General features: G+C 41.8%; 1 long non-coding RNA gene across 5 annotated transcripts in view; it reads right to left on the reverse strand.

Annotated features, from left to right (window-relative positions):
- LOC113602792 (uncharacterized) overlaps window positions 1-15,883 on the reverse strand; it is a 468,320-nt gene that overhangs the window by 108,249 nt on the left and 344,188 nt on the right. For all 5 annotated transcript variants that reach the window (XR_008300391.1, XR_003424305.2, XR_003424304.2 and 2 more), the window contains exon 3: window positions 8,673-8,757. This is a non-coding gene — a long non-coding RNA (uncharacterized LOC113602792). The remainder of the gene's footprint in view (window positions 1-8,672; window positions 8,758-15,883) is intronic.

Consider the following 15,883-nt stretch of genomic DNA (forward strand, 5'->3'; position numbering starts at 1 on the left):
TGGGTATCTTTTTCAGTTTTCAGTTTGCTTTAAGAATATGTTACAGGGGCGCCTGGGTGGCGCAGTTAGTTAAGCGTCCGACTTCAGCCAGGTCACGATCTCGCGGTCCGGGAGTTCGAGCCCCGCGTCAGGCTCTGGGCTGATGGCTCAGAGCCTGGAGCCTGTTTCCGATTCTGTGTCTCCCTCTCTCTCTGCCCCTCCCCCGTTCATGCTCTGTCTCTCTCTGTCCCAAAAATAAATAAATGTTGAAAAAAAAATTAAAAAAAAAAAAAGAATATGTTACAGAAACTGAACTTTCTAAAAAAAAAATTGAGGGGGACAGGCAGATAGAGAGAGGGAAAAAGAGAATCTTAAGGAGGCTCCACACCCCTGACCCGAGCCAAAATCAAGGGTCGGACATTTAACCGACTGGGCAACCCAGATGACCCTGAACTTTCCAAGTTCTGACATAGCTTAGTGCAATGCAGACCACAACACGCAATGCTATGATGTCAGGGTAAGGTGTCAGGTCCTGCAAGAAGAGGACAGAGTGTTGTTCTATGCTGAAGACTGCTGGGTGAGAGGGAAAGAGCTACCGGCAGGAATCCCACCCTTATCTAAAATGTAATGGGGGGAGTCACGGCACAGGAGGAAAACAGATTTGACCAAGCTGAGCAACTTCACTAGGGTGGGAGTGGACTGTCATGTAGAGGAAGATTTAGAAGGAAGACCATTCTCATCGAGAGAGGTGAACAAGGATATTAACAGCTTTCTGCGGAGGACACAGGAGTCTGGCTCTAATGCACCAAGTAATTGGTAAACTGAGTCAAGTGGGGTGATAATGGTGTGATCTGGACAGAGGTGCCATGTGCCTGTCTGTGGGCCAGATCTCAAACCCCACTGTAGAGCCTCTGATTTGCAAGACAAGGCAGAGGTAACTAAGAGGGAAACCAACATTGGGAGAAGGTTCTCCGCCATAGGAATGGGCCTGGGGAAATACATACCCATCCACAAAGATAGCATTTAGGTTCATTCACCTGACTGTTGGAGAACCTGTGCAAAACACCACTCATACAATCTTAATGTTGCTTTGAAAGGGGATGCTATTGTCCTAGAGAAAGAAAGTGAAGACCCTTTTCCACTATATAGGAAAGCCGAACATCTAGAGAACTTCATAGCATTTGGCAGGGGAGCAGTTTTTCCAGGAGACGTGGCGGGATAATATTTTGAGATACCTCATGACCTTTATTTTTCTCTTTACTAGTAATTCGCTTTCATGTCCCTCTCTCTCATCCATGTGGAGTCGTGCCCAGTGCACCTGGAGGGCAGTCTGACCAGGCAGAAAGTGGAGGAGAAAAAGTGGTGTCTTTGTGGCATAAGAAAAGACATCTGGCTTTTCTTTCTTCTAGCATTGGGGAAGTACTTGGTTAGCAAAAAATATCCTCCCACATAGTAGAAGAGGACCAAAGACAAAGAGAGTAGGGTGGCTCAGTCGATTGAGCATCTGACTCTTAATTTCAGCTCAGGTCACGATCTCACAGTTCATGGGTTCGAGTCCCTCATTGGGCTCTGCGCTGGAGCTGCTGGGGATTCTCTCTCTCTGCCTCTCTCCTGCGTATGCACTTGTGCTCTCTCTCTCGCTCTCTCTCTCTCTGTAAATAAATAAACTTAAAAAAAGGAGGGCAAAGATCAAAGGGGTGATGATGTTGGGGGCCTGTTTATGGAAGTGGATATGAGGGGATCACGTAGATAAGAATGGAAAGTGCCATGGAATAAGAGCTACGCATGAAAGACACTGCTTGCATTCCCAGATGTTGTAGGGGAATTGCATCAGTATATGGCCAACTGCCCAGCTTCAGCCCCAGTAAGGACCATACACAGAATTTGCCCTGGGTCTACGTTAACTTTCCTTTGCCCCAGCATTGGGGCATCCCTTTGCAGTAGCTAGATGCACACGGAGAGCTCCTGTGCCCTGACGTTGCTGAAAATACATCGCATCACTGCATGATAGGCAAGTGTGCCGAGTTCCTTTCCTCTTATCTGTCTACTTCTCTGTTTCCCCAGTCACATTTGAATGCATGCTCCCTCTTTTCTCTCTTCCCTGACTGTGTGCTCCTCTCTTCTACCATAGGGCATTTGCACATGTTGTCCCCACTGTCTGAAACACTCCTCTCGTCTGCCTGCTTGCCCCTTCCATCGTGTCCTCTAAAAACACATATGTCTAAGTTATATTTGTCCTTCAGATCTCAGCTGAAGTAGCACATCCTTGGAAAACCCATTTTGAGATCTTAAGAACAGTTAAGATACTTATGTATATGTACACTTGAATTGTCATTCCTTTTTAAAAAAGTTTTTTTTTAAATGTTTTCTTTACTTTTGGAGAGAAAGGGAGAGCATAAGCCGGGGAGGGGCAGAGAAAAAGGGGGACAGAGGATCCGAGGAGACTCTGTACTGACAGACTGACAGCAACGAGCCCGATGTGGGCCTCCAACTCACGAACCGTGAGATCATGACCTGAGCTGAAGTCAGACGCTCAACCAGTTGAGCCACGCAGGTGCCCCTTGACTTGTCATTCCTGAGGAAGTACATCCTAATTGTAATTGTCCCTCTACCATACAGGGCCCTAAGAACACTGGAGACAGGGACCATATCTTTTTTGCCAATAATTGTACCGTCAGTACTCAACATAATGCATGGCATGTAGTAGGTACTCAGTAAATATTTTGTGAATGAATATATGCACTCTTATCTAATACTGTCCCCGGCATGCGTATAGTCGGTGACAAATACACATACACACCTACATAAATATATAAATGCAAGTACAAATACATATAAACTAAAGAATTTCATATATATAAATAAGTAAAGTTATGAAGGAATTGTTTCAGATGCCGTGTGGTAGAGTGGAATGAACACGAACTCTACAACCCGTAGATTAGGATCTAACTACAGTTCTTCAACTAACTGTTGTGTGAGTTTGAGTGAATTGGCTTAACTTTCTAAGCCTCAGTTTCCTCATTTGAGGAAAAGGATAATAACTCCGAACTTGATTGCCAAGTTCAAAAGAGATGATGTTCAAAAACTGCCTAGCCCAGTGCTTCGTAAGTCCTCAATAAACGGTGGCTATTGACATGGTTGAATTTGTATATCATATATGTTAAAGAAGAATGTAGAACTCTATTTAGTTGAGTTCCCACACAAAAACAGCGTTGGATACACTCAGATGGGTTCAGTAAGTAGTTGCAGAACAAATAAGTGAAAACATCGGTTTTTAGCACGACTTGAAATCTCTATTGTGTGAACAACGTATTTTTCAAGAGTATGCCAGAACAATGCAGAATCCTGCCGCTAGGTGTCGATAAATACACATGGCAAAAAACGAGGCCTAGCTTCTGGTTCTGATGTAATATTTTCTTGTAAAAGTAATGATAAGGCACTATGGCTATTTACACGCAAAGTTGCATGCTCAGTCAGTAATTCAAAAGTGCCCAACTGTACAGCCGTATCTCTCAAATAAATTCATATTTTCTCCCCATCCCTTCCTCTTTTCCCTCTCTCCTTCTAATCCCTCTCTTCTCTCTGCCTTTTTCTATCTTCTCTTTCTTCTTTCCTTCTTCCCTTCCTTCCTTCCCTCCCTCACTTCCTTCCTTCCCTCCCTCCCTCTCTCCCTTTTTCTTCTTTCTTTCTTTCTTTCTTTCTTTCTTTCTTTCTTTCTTTCTTTCTTTTCTTCTCAGAGAACAAAGAACAAAGCCTTTACTCTGGTTATCATATTTTATAAGGCATGCACACACATAAACGAGGAAGTTCAGGCTCCTAGAGCTGGCAAAAGGCTGAGCTGGGAACGGGAACTTTCTGCCATAGCACAACACCTTCCACTTGCACCAGCCCAAATAATTGTTTAAACACTGTCCCCCCTCTTCCTCACTGTTCCACCTCCTTAAGTCTTTTCCTAGTTTGCCCATGATTCAGATCATTTCTTCTGTTTCATGAGATTTGCCCATCCACACCTTCTCCCAGGAATTCTACCTACCCTTCCCCACTCCCTTTAATCCCCTGGACATCTGGGTAACAATTGATTTCTTCCTGGGGCATTTAGAAACCATCCTCGAAAATGTTTCTTTTAGCCATCCCTCACTAGATACAGAGTCCATGTTACATGCTGTATTACTTTGCTAAGGCAGCCAAAACAAACTACCAGAGATCAGGTGGCCTAAACAACAGACTTACTTTCTGACAGTTCTGGAGGCTACAAGTTCAACAGCAAGGTGTCAGAGGGGGCTGTGTCTTCTGAGACGTCTCTCCTTGATGTGCAGATGGTCCTCTTCTCCCTGTGTCTTCACATCGTCTTTTCTCTGTGCAAGTCTGGGTCCAAATTTCCTCTCCTGATAAGAATACCAGTCTATTGAATTAGGACCCACCCTCATCACCTTATTTTTACTTCATTCCCTTTTTAAACCCCTTATATCCATAAAGTCACATTCTAAGGTAGTTTAATATGAACTTTGGAGGGACACAATTCAGCCCACAACATAAACCGCAAAGAGCCCCCAGATTTTCTCAGTACCATTTATCATAACTGTAATTATTTTCACATGTAAGTCATTTTTAAATGCCTATCGCATACCTAGAGTTTCCATAAGGGCAGGAGTCAGGTCTGTTTGGTTGAAAACACAGCTTTAGTGGGGATGCCTGCGTGGCTCATGTTGGTTAAGCATCTGGCTCAGGTCATGATTTCATGGTTTGTGAGTTTGAGTCCCACGTCGGGCTCGCTGCTCTCTGCTTCAGATCCTCTGTCTCCTTCCCCCACTCACTCTCTCTTTCTCTTCCTTTCTCAAAAAATAAACATTAAAAAATTTAAAAAGAAAACACAACCTTAGCACCCGAAACTGCCTGGTGCCTAGTATGTAGCAGGTTATCTCCTTGACATTGCTATTAAAATCGTCTTTGTTATTATTATTTCCTATGTAACTCCAGTATCTGGCACAAAGTAAGTAGCTGAGTAAATATTTAGTTAAAGACATTTAATAACTAGCAACTGAAAAGAATTCCCTAGACACTTTTTCTTTTGTTGTGTTTTCTCTTAAACCAATGAGTGGCTCACTTTAGCGTGCCAGTCCATGTATGTGTCCTTCCTTCCCTCACCACATATTTGCATTAGCAAACAGAGAAAGGACTTGCATAGGTCCCTTCCCCAGATTCATCCTTCTGAGAGTCAGATGTTTAACTGACTGAGCCCCGCAGGCGCCCCTACAATGTTTGCATTTAAACCATATTCTCTTGGGGCTACTGCACCCATGAAGTAAGTCTTTCTTTTAATCATGCTGGGCACATGCATTGAGAAAAATGAGGCCCCGTTTTTAGCCCCTGACACTGAGAACTCAAAAAAATGGTAAAGAGATCATCAATGAACTGGGGAATGCCATGTAAAACAAACTAAGGGAAAGAATTCGATGAAGAGTTATAAAAACAACTTCCTTCTCTTCTTTAAGTAGCTGAAGGTATGATTTTTCAGGGCTCTGTTGCACAGTCTTACAAAAAGACAACATGAGAGGAATTGAAATTTTAGATTGGGCCAGTGAGCTATAATGATTACCCAGAAATACGTTTTAAACATCTGAAATAACCTTTCCCATCATACTCTTCTGGCACTTTCTGTGAGACCATAAGCTAAAGTACTTGACGGGGTGCCTGGGTGGCTCAGTTGGTTAAGCGTCTGACTTCAGCTCAGGTCATGATCTCACAGTTTGTGAGTTCGAGCCCCATGTTGGGCTCTGTACTGACAGTTCGGAGCCGGAGCCTGCTTTGGGTTCTGTGTCTCCCTCTGTCTCTGCCCCTCCCCTACTCGCACATGCTCTCCCTTTCTCTCTCAAAAATCAATAAACATTTAAAAAAATAAAAAATATAAATGAATAAAGTACATGACAAGCTATACTGTTACCAAGAAGAATTTACTGAGAAAATGTTCTCACTGTAAAAGCAGCTTATCCAAACTAGGAAGGGAGTTTACTGATCTGAATACTAAGATAGAGCAAGACACCTGATGCTAGTGGGAATATTTTAGCCTTGTGTTCACCTCTTGGCTCTTCCATCAGCTGAACAATTTCAGGCAAGTCACTCAAAATTACTGAGCCTTGTTTCCTTCTTAGAGGAACAGGGGAGCACAATCTCCACTTGGCAGCTATGTTGAGAGGGTTAAAAGTGACCTCAAATGTAAAGGGCCAAGAATGAGTCTTGCATGGTGGACATGCTTCATCTGGGCCAGCTGTTCCTGCTCCAGTAGCTTTGAACTTCTGCCGTGAGAATGCAGTGGAGGCTAATCTCAGAACCATTTATGTAACCAATAATTCCCCAAATGTTAATATCTCTTCCCATTCAAGAAGACTAGATTGCTAATTCTTGCACCTTTGAAAACTGCTACAGTTTTACTTACATACTGAAAAACACGAGGCCCAGAAGAGGCGAGTTGCAGATTATTTTGGCACCACACCGAGGAGGAGGAATCTAATCTAGCTCCATCTGTTATGCAAAGGTGGGCTCTTCTTTTCATTTGATTAATAAAAAGTTAAGGAGAAGAAAAACAGCTGTCATAGATAATCTGCTGAACTGATACGGTAGTTACTTTTGATGAGCCCAGAAGCCACTAAATAAGAGTTCTGTTCATTTAGGTAGATGGTGGTGATGCAGCCACACCCTGATCCATTTTGCTGGCTGTGGCAGCATACCCCAGTTTCTGAGATGATAGTTGCTCACAACTACCCCCTTCTCCAAAGAATCTCTCCCTTTAAGCCAATACTACTTAGCCTGAGAGGTTCTGTCCTCCCCACTCCACCCTTTTACAACCCACAGCCAATGACAGACTGACCACGGATAGAAATGGTGGTGCTCGTGTCTCTACTGTGGGGTGTAATTAATGCTCCAGAGCTCCCCTGTAGGATCAGGCTGAAGTGTCTCCAGGTGAGACTTCATCCTTGCTTAGCTCCTCCTCCTGCCCTTCCCTCATTTCCTTCTCTGCGAGGCTCTTGCCCAACTAAATATCTCTGCTGATCTCCTTTCTCCAGTTCTGCTCCCAGGAAACCCAACCTAAGACACTGGAGAAAGCAGATTACTAGTGACGGATATTTTATTAATGATTACTGTTACTTTTGAAACAAATTCATAGAATGACGATTAGGATTCGGGTATCACACGAAAGGAAAACATTTAAAACTTAGAGTTCTAAAGCAACTTTAAAATGTTTTGTCATCTGAAAATAGACAAATGGTAAAAGACTATGAATGGGATCTTAAAATGTTGAAAGCATTCCCGTTATACTTGTCACAGATCAATACTGGCATAGATTGGCAACTTGCCATATAAAAGAGGCAGAAACTATTAAGTTGCTGTGTAGAAACTAAAGTTTCTGTAGTTTCGTACAGCAGAAACTATTAACTTCCTCAATGTTATTATGACTTAAGGAAAAACACTTTCTTTATCCCCTCCCACTCAATCCCCAAACTTTTAGCCACATGTTTCCCAGGTTTGGAGAGAGCACTGGTGACTCCAAGTGGCCAGTAAGGCAATTTTTGGTCAAAACTCCCAAATAAAAGAGACAGAGACACCTGTCATCCTAATGTATATAGGTTTTCTGTTTTTTAGAGCATTGATGGCTTGAACACTTTGTTAACCTCTGCTGGTATACTGTATGAGATTTCAGAACTTAAATATCCTTTTATTATAAGACTAAAATTGGTATTTCTTAGAATATCAAAGTCTTTAAGAAAATCTGAGATTATTCCAAACAGGCATGGGAATTCAGAACTATAAAGAACGAGAGAATTAAATAAGAGAAATTAAGGTCTTAGGCACTAAATTAAATGATTTCCAGTTTCGATGGTGTTTTTAATACCATATATAAGCTGTTTTAAATATGACCCTATAACTATACGACCCTGGTGGCTCAGTCGGTTTAGCGTCCTACTGTACTCTTTTTTTTTTTTTTTTTTTTGAGAAAGAGAGAGAGAGAGAGAGAGAGAGCACAAGCTGGGAAGGGATAGAAAGAGAGGGAGACACAGAATTAGAAGCAGGTTCCAGGCTCCGAGCTATCAGTACAGAGCCCAATGCAGGGCTCAAGCTCATAAACCAAGATATCATGACCTGAGCTGCAGTCAGGCCTTAACCAGCTGAGCCACCAGGCACCCCAAGCATCTGACTCTTGATTTCTGCTCAGGTCATGATCTCACAGTTCATGAGATTGAGCCCAGTGTCAGGCTGTGTGCATGCAGCCTGCTTGGCAATCTCTCTTTCCCTTTCTCTGTGCTCCTCCCCCGCTTGTGCTCACTCTCTCTCTCAAAATAAACAAATACACATTAAAACAAACAAATAAATAAATAGATACACCTATAACTAAGAATGCAGAAGGGTTCGCTGCTAATATCTCTTCACATTCAAGAGATATAATATTTGTCATTTTTTTTTAATCAAAGCATATTGCACCTGTAACTAGTGTTCTTATAAGGTGTATCATCACATTTCTTTTACAGTCATCTGCATAGATAAGTTTTGAAGATACTTGTGAACCTGAATATTGTACCTGAGAAATCTGCAACTCAAGACTCAGAAAACAGTGTGGAGGTGAATAACTTTAGCCCCAAATGGTTGCAGTGAGGTTAATCAAAACTAATGAAGGACACTGCAGATCTTAGGACACTCACCAATGGTAGAGTGGTCGTACTTCCCTACTTGTTCTGGAACATACCAGGGATGCCTCTTCAACATTCTCAACCATGCTCAAATAACCTAAACAGATGAAGAGAAAAATAGCAGAGGATAAGATAAATGGGTTAACCTGAAATCATATTTTGCTATTGGGAAATCTCCCTTCTCTGGTTTTAGATTGTTGAGAACGTCAGCAAATATCTGCTGTGAGATTCCAGGAGTCAAAGAAGTTCATCTACACTGAAATAGGCAGGTTACTTCTCTTTTTTGATTCTATTCTTACTTCACCAGTGAAGACAGAATAAATTAATTCCTTATCGTTGGAAAGAACTGTAGTAGAAGAGATTCTTTTATAAACTGAACAATTTTGTATTATGTTCTCGTAGAAAATACTTGATCAATTCATTGTCTCCAGACTCCGGAATTCTACCAGCCAAATACTGTTTATCTTCATGGAGGGTTTTGGCGGTTTTCTCTCCTTAGGAAATGAGCTGGAAAATATCAGTGAGACTTCAAAGCAATGGCTCGAGGTTATCTTCTGATTTATGAAATGACTGTTTCCATCACTTATCAGAACACTGAGTCTTTCCTGTGGAATTGCAATCCTAGTATGTAAATAGGCTCAGGTGACTGCTGGTTACCATATTCATTGTAAGAAACACCTCTACTGAAAGGTCAATACCCAAATGATAGAAGTCTAAAAAGCTGTGTGAGGTACAGGAGGACGTTTGGTGAATTGGGAAACACAGTCTTGTATTCCTTAATTTGGGCTCAGTGTTATACTTTTCCAAATTAGGGCATTACTCTCTCTACAGAGTTTCTGTTGATTTTCCCCACTTCCGATTTCCCTCATTCTCAATAATTGAGAGTCAAGGGCAGTAGCTCTCATTCTGATTATGCCTGTTTTGTTATCTGAGCTTGCACAAGTTACAAAACCTTTGTAGTCCTTAGTTTTCCCACCTCTTAGGTAAGAATCATAGTGCAGAAAACCTCAGAGTAATATAAGTAAATACATAAATAAATAAATAAGTATAAAATAAAATAAAATAAAATAAAATAAAATAAAATAAAAGTCTAGATGCTGCCCCCAGAGATTCCGATGCAGGAGATCTTGGTGAGATAAATAAATACATTTCTATATTTTTAGAGAGCTCTCTGGATGATTTTGTTCATGAGCTCATTGTAGGCACACTAGACTATCTAGTATATAATATTAGATAATCTCTGAGGACTTTTAAAGACCTACAAATATGAAATCTATTGTATAGTAATAGAAAAATTTGACATGAAATAATTTCCACTACTCATGGTTCCCAATCCTTCAAATGGCAACTTGTGAATCATTGTGTACATTCTTGGTAACATTAAATAGCCACTCATTTCAGTGGGTACAGAGAAATGAAAGAACAGAGGGGGGAAAACTCAAATCAATTCAACCTGGCTTTGTAATTGCACAGGTGTCTCCAGGCAGAATGCACTTTTGCTTTTTCCTCACTTGTGTGGTTATGTAAATATACCAAGTCAGGTCATTGAGGGAAGTTGGTACAAAGGGAATATCTACTCACTCAAATGTGGATAGTGGAAAGGAAACCCAAAATCAAGGCTCTGAAGAAAGAGGGGAGAGAACCGTTACCAGCATCTAGAGATTGGGGTTACTCAGAGTTGTGGCCTTTAGTATGGGGACACAGCCAGTCTGCAGCAACCGGCAGGGAGAAAGTCAGGGTGCTGAATCCCTGGCCTCAATGTCCTCCCTTCTTCCATTGTGTTGTTGATGTGTACTGCCTCTCATTAGCTCTTCCCACACAGGGGAGGAGAGGCAAGGAAGATGGAAGGCATACATAAAGTTACAGAGTAAAATGTAAAATGTAAAATGATTTGGAGGGACAAAAGGTGATGAATCTGCACAAAGACTTAGCTCTTCCTCAGTGATTTATTCCAACTTACTCCAACCGGAATAAGTTTCCCTTCACATCATGTTTTAGTCCTATACTGAAATTATTATTGAATAATCGATGTCAAAGTGCCCTTGAAGTTTCTGTAAAACAAATGGAGGAGTCTGATGGAACAGACTGCTTTTTGGGTTTCATTGACACATGACACCCATGGCTGACTCGCTCTTTCTGTTCCTGTTAATATGCCCACCTGAGAAATCACAGACCACGTGTATATTGCTCAGCAAGCAGAGAAAACTAGATGAGCTTTGCGGAACAGCCTTTCTGCCCGGGCTTCTAGCTCTGACATCCTGACATACCCGTCCTCACTATACAGGTGGGTTAGTCAGAGAAGATCGAATAATTCTATGAAGTGGTTATAACCCCTTCGTCATCTCTGGCCTACCATCATTTTTTCTAATCTCCAAGACATCTAATCTCCATGTCACTGAATTATTTGAAATATGACAATTCTACGTGCACAGAGTTTGGTTTTCTCTCCATATAGAACATTTCACTTATAGGTTCCCATGGGTAAATCTGATCACTTACATTGAACTTGGAAAGCCCCCAACTTAGTAATACTGAAAAACCGTTTCTTAGAAAGGTGGGTTTTGATAAACATTATTTGTTTATGTGGATTATTTTGAACATTTATTTCAGATACCTTTGAACGGCTGTAAATACAGACTGCAATTAAATAAGACCTTACATTTAAAGGCCTTACAATAATATCTGTTATAGAAAACTCTCAATAAAAAAGTTACGTATGACGTTAATGACAGCAGCTTACATATGTAAAACTTATTCCTGTGAAGTGGGTATTAGTAGGATTCCCTTACTATAAAGAGAAAATTAAGACTGAATAGTTACTTGAATTTCTTCACCAAGAGACAAGCAACAAATCTCACATTCAAATTCAGCTTTTCCGATTTCCAAATCGGGTGACATTTTTACTATATAGTTTCTTTCTATGGCAACTAGTTTGTATCCCTCTGTGCACTTACTTTGTCATAGTGTCACCTCTTATTTTCTCACACCTGTGAGTTCATGATGCCCCAAATATGAAACCAATCCCTTTTCAGCCTAGGGAGCTTTGAGAAACCCTAGGTAAGGGCTTGGTATGCTGTTGTGACAAACCAGGTTATCTTCTTAACTGGACCCCTACCTCTGGGTGCAAAGCTCCTGAATTCTCTTGACACGTTACTACCCCTCTGGGTTCACGTCTTAATTCTATTTCTTCTGAACTTGGAGTCTTGCTTGTTATTGCCATCTGTTATAGGTTGAACTAGGTCCTCCAAAAATGAGCCTTAATCCAATATCAATGGGTGTCCCTATAAGAAGCGGAAATTGGCATTCACAAAGGGACACCGGGATACGCACGCACAGAGGAAACGCCATGTAAAGACACATCGAGAAGGTGACCATCTGCAAACCAAGGAGAGAAGCCTCTAAAAGAACAAGAACAAACACCCAAACCAAACGAAACAGAACAAAACACCCTACTGACACCTTGCTCTTGGACTTCTGGCCTCTAGAACTATGAGAAAATTAATTTGTGTTGTTCAAGCCACCCAGCTTGTGGTATTTTGTTAAGGTAACCCCAACAGACAAAAAGACACCATTCTCTTGAGGAGTCATGATTTGAGCTCACACGTTTTCTGGGTTAGTCTTCCTGCTTCCTGCATAGTCTGCATAGTTGGACCACAGAAGCTCCCTAGCTGCATGCTCCCAATTGTATTTTTTACCCCTCTGGCTTTAGTCTGACTTACTAGAACTTCCTGGTGTGACAAACCTACCTGTCGCTTCTGACAGCCGCTGTGGTTTTCACTATACTATTGTCAGCAGATGCGATGGTGGGACTTTGCCTGCCCTTTGATGAGAGATGTGAGCAATTCCCCAGCTTCCACCATTTGCACTGCCAGCCTCCCTGAACTCCTCCTGAATTCTGAACAAGCTCTGCTGTTTTGCACCTCTAGACTGACTCAGTACCTCCTGCCCTCGGGCTGAATTTCTGTCCACTCCCACCTCCCCTTTGCCTGGCTAATTCCTACCAATCCTTCAGCTCTCCACTTAGAAATAACTTCCTTGAGAAGCTTTTTCTCTTGCCACAAGACTGAGTTAGCCCACACATCCTCGTCTACCACCCAACACGTATATCTCATTATATTGTAGCTCAGAGGTTCTCAAACTTCAGTGTGCATCAGAGTCAAACATCGGGCTTGTTAAAACAAACACTGCTGGGCTCCAACTCAGAGTTTCTGGTTGAATAGATTTGGGATGAGTTCAATGATTTGCATTTTTCACAAGGTCCCTGGTGGTACTGAGACCACCCTTTCAGAACGACTGCTACAGATAAATAGCCTGTTTCCTTCCATGACCCCCCCCCCCCATTTTACCACCAAGAAATTGCACTCTTTTTAAGTGTAAGGATTTTGTCTTTCCAATCACTGTGCGCCCAGGATTTTGGACAGAGCCAGAAGCATGATGGATACTCAACAAATAATTGTTCAATATACAGATGAATGAACACGGGGATTCTTTACATCAAAGGAATACTTTTTAGAGAAAGATTTTGTACCAAGGATATTTAAGAAATATACAAATAAGAGAGCATCAGCACTCCTTCCGAAAAGGCTAAGTGCCTAGAGCCATAATGTTGTTTATACTGGTTGATACATACACAAAACTGCTTTATTGAAAATTTGACTAGCGTTATTTTGCCTCGGGGAAATGTTGTAAAATGTATGGCTGGAAAGGAAAACGTAAAATAAGATGTGAAAACGAAGCATTAGGAAAACTGGTCATTAATGAACACAGAAGGAAGCCAGAAAGCAAATACAAAACAGAAGAGCCTCCAAGACCCAGGACTCCTCCACTGGCAACACTTCAAATCACAAATCAGAGTCTAGAAGACGGAAGAAATAAAACCTAAAGGTACTGGCTTAGACTGACTCTGAAGACATTGTACAAGGAAGCAGACACAGCTGCACTCCCTTCTGGCTCAGTTGCTTTACAAGAGTAATTTTACTGAAGTTTTAATGTGCCCTGCAGCCCCCAAGCCTCCCTCCCAACCTCCATTTCATGGTCCCATCCACCCATTAGGGCAGCGAGCACCGTGCAGGGACCCAGTGGGCCGCACGGCACTGATTCAGCTGCAGCAGCTACATAAATACTAGTGCTCTGGGGCCACTAAGAAAGAAGGAGTAGTAGTGATTCGCCAGCTCCACAGCCCTCTTTCCAATATTTTTCTTTGCCTTTTATAAAACAGCAAGACAATCAGGTAAAGAGGCCCCATTTTGCTGACTAGCCAGCTCACCAGAACTTTATGTTTCTATAGACTCAAAAGCACGAGGCAACATCACTTCTTGAACATTGAATGGGGTGAAAAAAGTCTCATGACCCAATTTTATCTTTAGCCATCCAGGAAATGGTGAGCTCTCAGATTCATGTCGCTGGCAAAACATTCTTTCTACATGCTAGTTTTCAGTGTCTAGAAATCTAATCCAGCCTTCACGCTGGTATCACACTAGTATCAGTCTAATATAGACATCATATATCAGCAATTTACTCTTTGACATTCTTCAGCGCACCGCTTTGTCTGTAGCTAGGGTACTGATAGGTCTCAGCTCTTCAAGGGCATTCTTGGCTTATGCATTCAGCAGAGTAATTATTAATAACATCTCTCTTTTTCTTTCAAAAGTGTTCTGGTTTAGATTACATATAATCACAGGGTACCTGGATGCCTCAGTCAGTTAAGCATCTGACTTCAGCTCAGGTCATGATCTTAATGGTTCGTGAGTTCGAGGCCTGCATCGGGCTCTGTGTTGACAGTATGGAGCCTGTCTGGGATTCGTTCTCTCTCTCTCTCTCTCTCTCTCTGCCCCTCCCCCCCACTCAATCTCTCTCTCTGTCTCTCAAAACTAAATAAACAAACTTAAAAAAAAAAGGATTATATATAATCACTCTGTCAATAGCATCACATATGAAGCTTTTTATGATCTGGTTCCACCTTAATACTTGTTGTCATTTTATGCCTTCTCCCCACCCCCCGCCACCAGCCATACCTGATTATTTTCTCTGTACCTTTGCACATGCAGTTCCCTCTGCCTGGATTGTCCTCTCCATCACCACTCAACTAAACCATCCCCTTATTAAATACCTACTCATTCCCCAGGTTGTACTTCAAAAGCCTCACAACATTTTCTCTGACACCAGTACTCCTTTTCAGGGCTCCTATCGCATTGCAAACGTATGTTCCTTATAGCACTGGATAGCTTATTTGTAAATGTCTACACATCAATCTATATCCCAGCGATAAATCATTCTCAAGGATAGTAGTTATGTCTTTTCATCTTGACATGGTATCAATGTTTAATGAACAAATGAATACTGCCATGACCTAAGGGAAGTCAGAATTAGTTTGGAAGCAATATCCACTTTGAGAGTTCTCCAAATCCCCCTTTTAGGTCTGAGTGCCTAAATTAACATGAAGCAATGCATGCACAGCAGGGATCTGTTTAAAGCCATCTTCAGGGGCACCTGGGTGGCTCAGTGGGTTAAACGTCGACTCTTGGTTTCAGCTCATGGTCTCACGGTTCATGGGTTCGAGCCCCGCTTCGGACCTTCCACTGATGGTGTCGAAACTGATTGGGATTCTCTTTCTCTCTCTCTCTCTCTCTCTTCCCCTTCTCTGTCTCTCTCTCTCTCAAAATAAATAAATAAACTTTTAAAAAAATAAAAGCATCTTCATATCTACCTCTCTTGTTGGGAAATAACATATCCTTCCTAACTGGAGAAAGCCTGGATGATGGCTTCCTTGCATGGTCTTTGAAACTCAGGATCTTTCTTACTGCCTCAGTCAGCTAATTTAACCTTATCAGGAACTCTGTCAGTACTCTGGTGAGCCTAGCTTTGTCTGTCGCCTACAAATAACCAACGAGAAATTCCTCCTAAGTGTTGGTAATAACTCTTTGAGCAGCCTTTCTCTTGCTCTGCAAGTTGGATGCACTGCATTAGCCTTGGGCTGTGAGTACACCGCACATTGACAGCAAGATCTCATGAACTGCAGTCCAATTTTGAACGTAAGAGTCCTGATACTTCTGGGAAGCGGTGTTGCATGAAGACAGATCGAATACTAGGAGGGGTGCTCTAAAATGGATTGATTTGGGGTATTTGATTTCTCTCCCAAGTTCTTTAGTTCCAAGTGTGTTCTACAAAATCTAACATAGGATGAAAGGCTCATGAAAACATGAGCATCTTGCCTTTCTCAGCCT

Source organism: Acinonyx jubatus, chromosome B4 (genome assembly GCF_027475565.1).
Source record: "Acinonyx jubatus isolate Ajub_Pintada_27869175 chromosome B4, VMU_Ajub_asm_v1.0, whole genome shotgun sequence".
Classification (NCBI taxonomy): Eukaryota; Metazoa; Chordata; class Mammalia; order Carnivora; family Felidae; genus Acinonyx; species Acinonyx jubatus.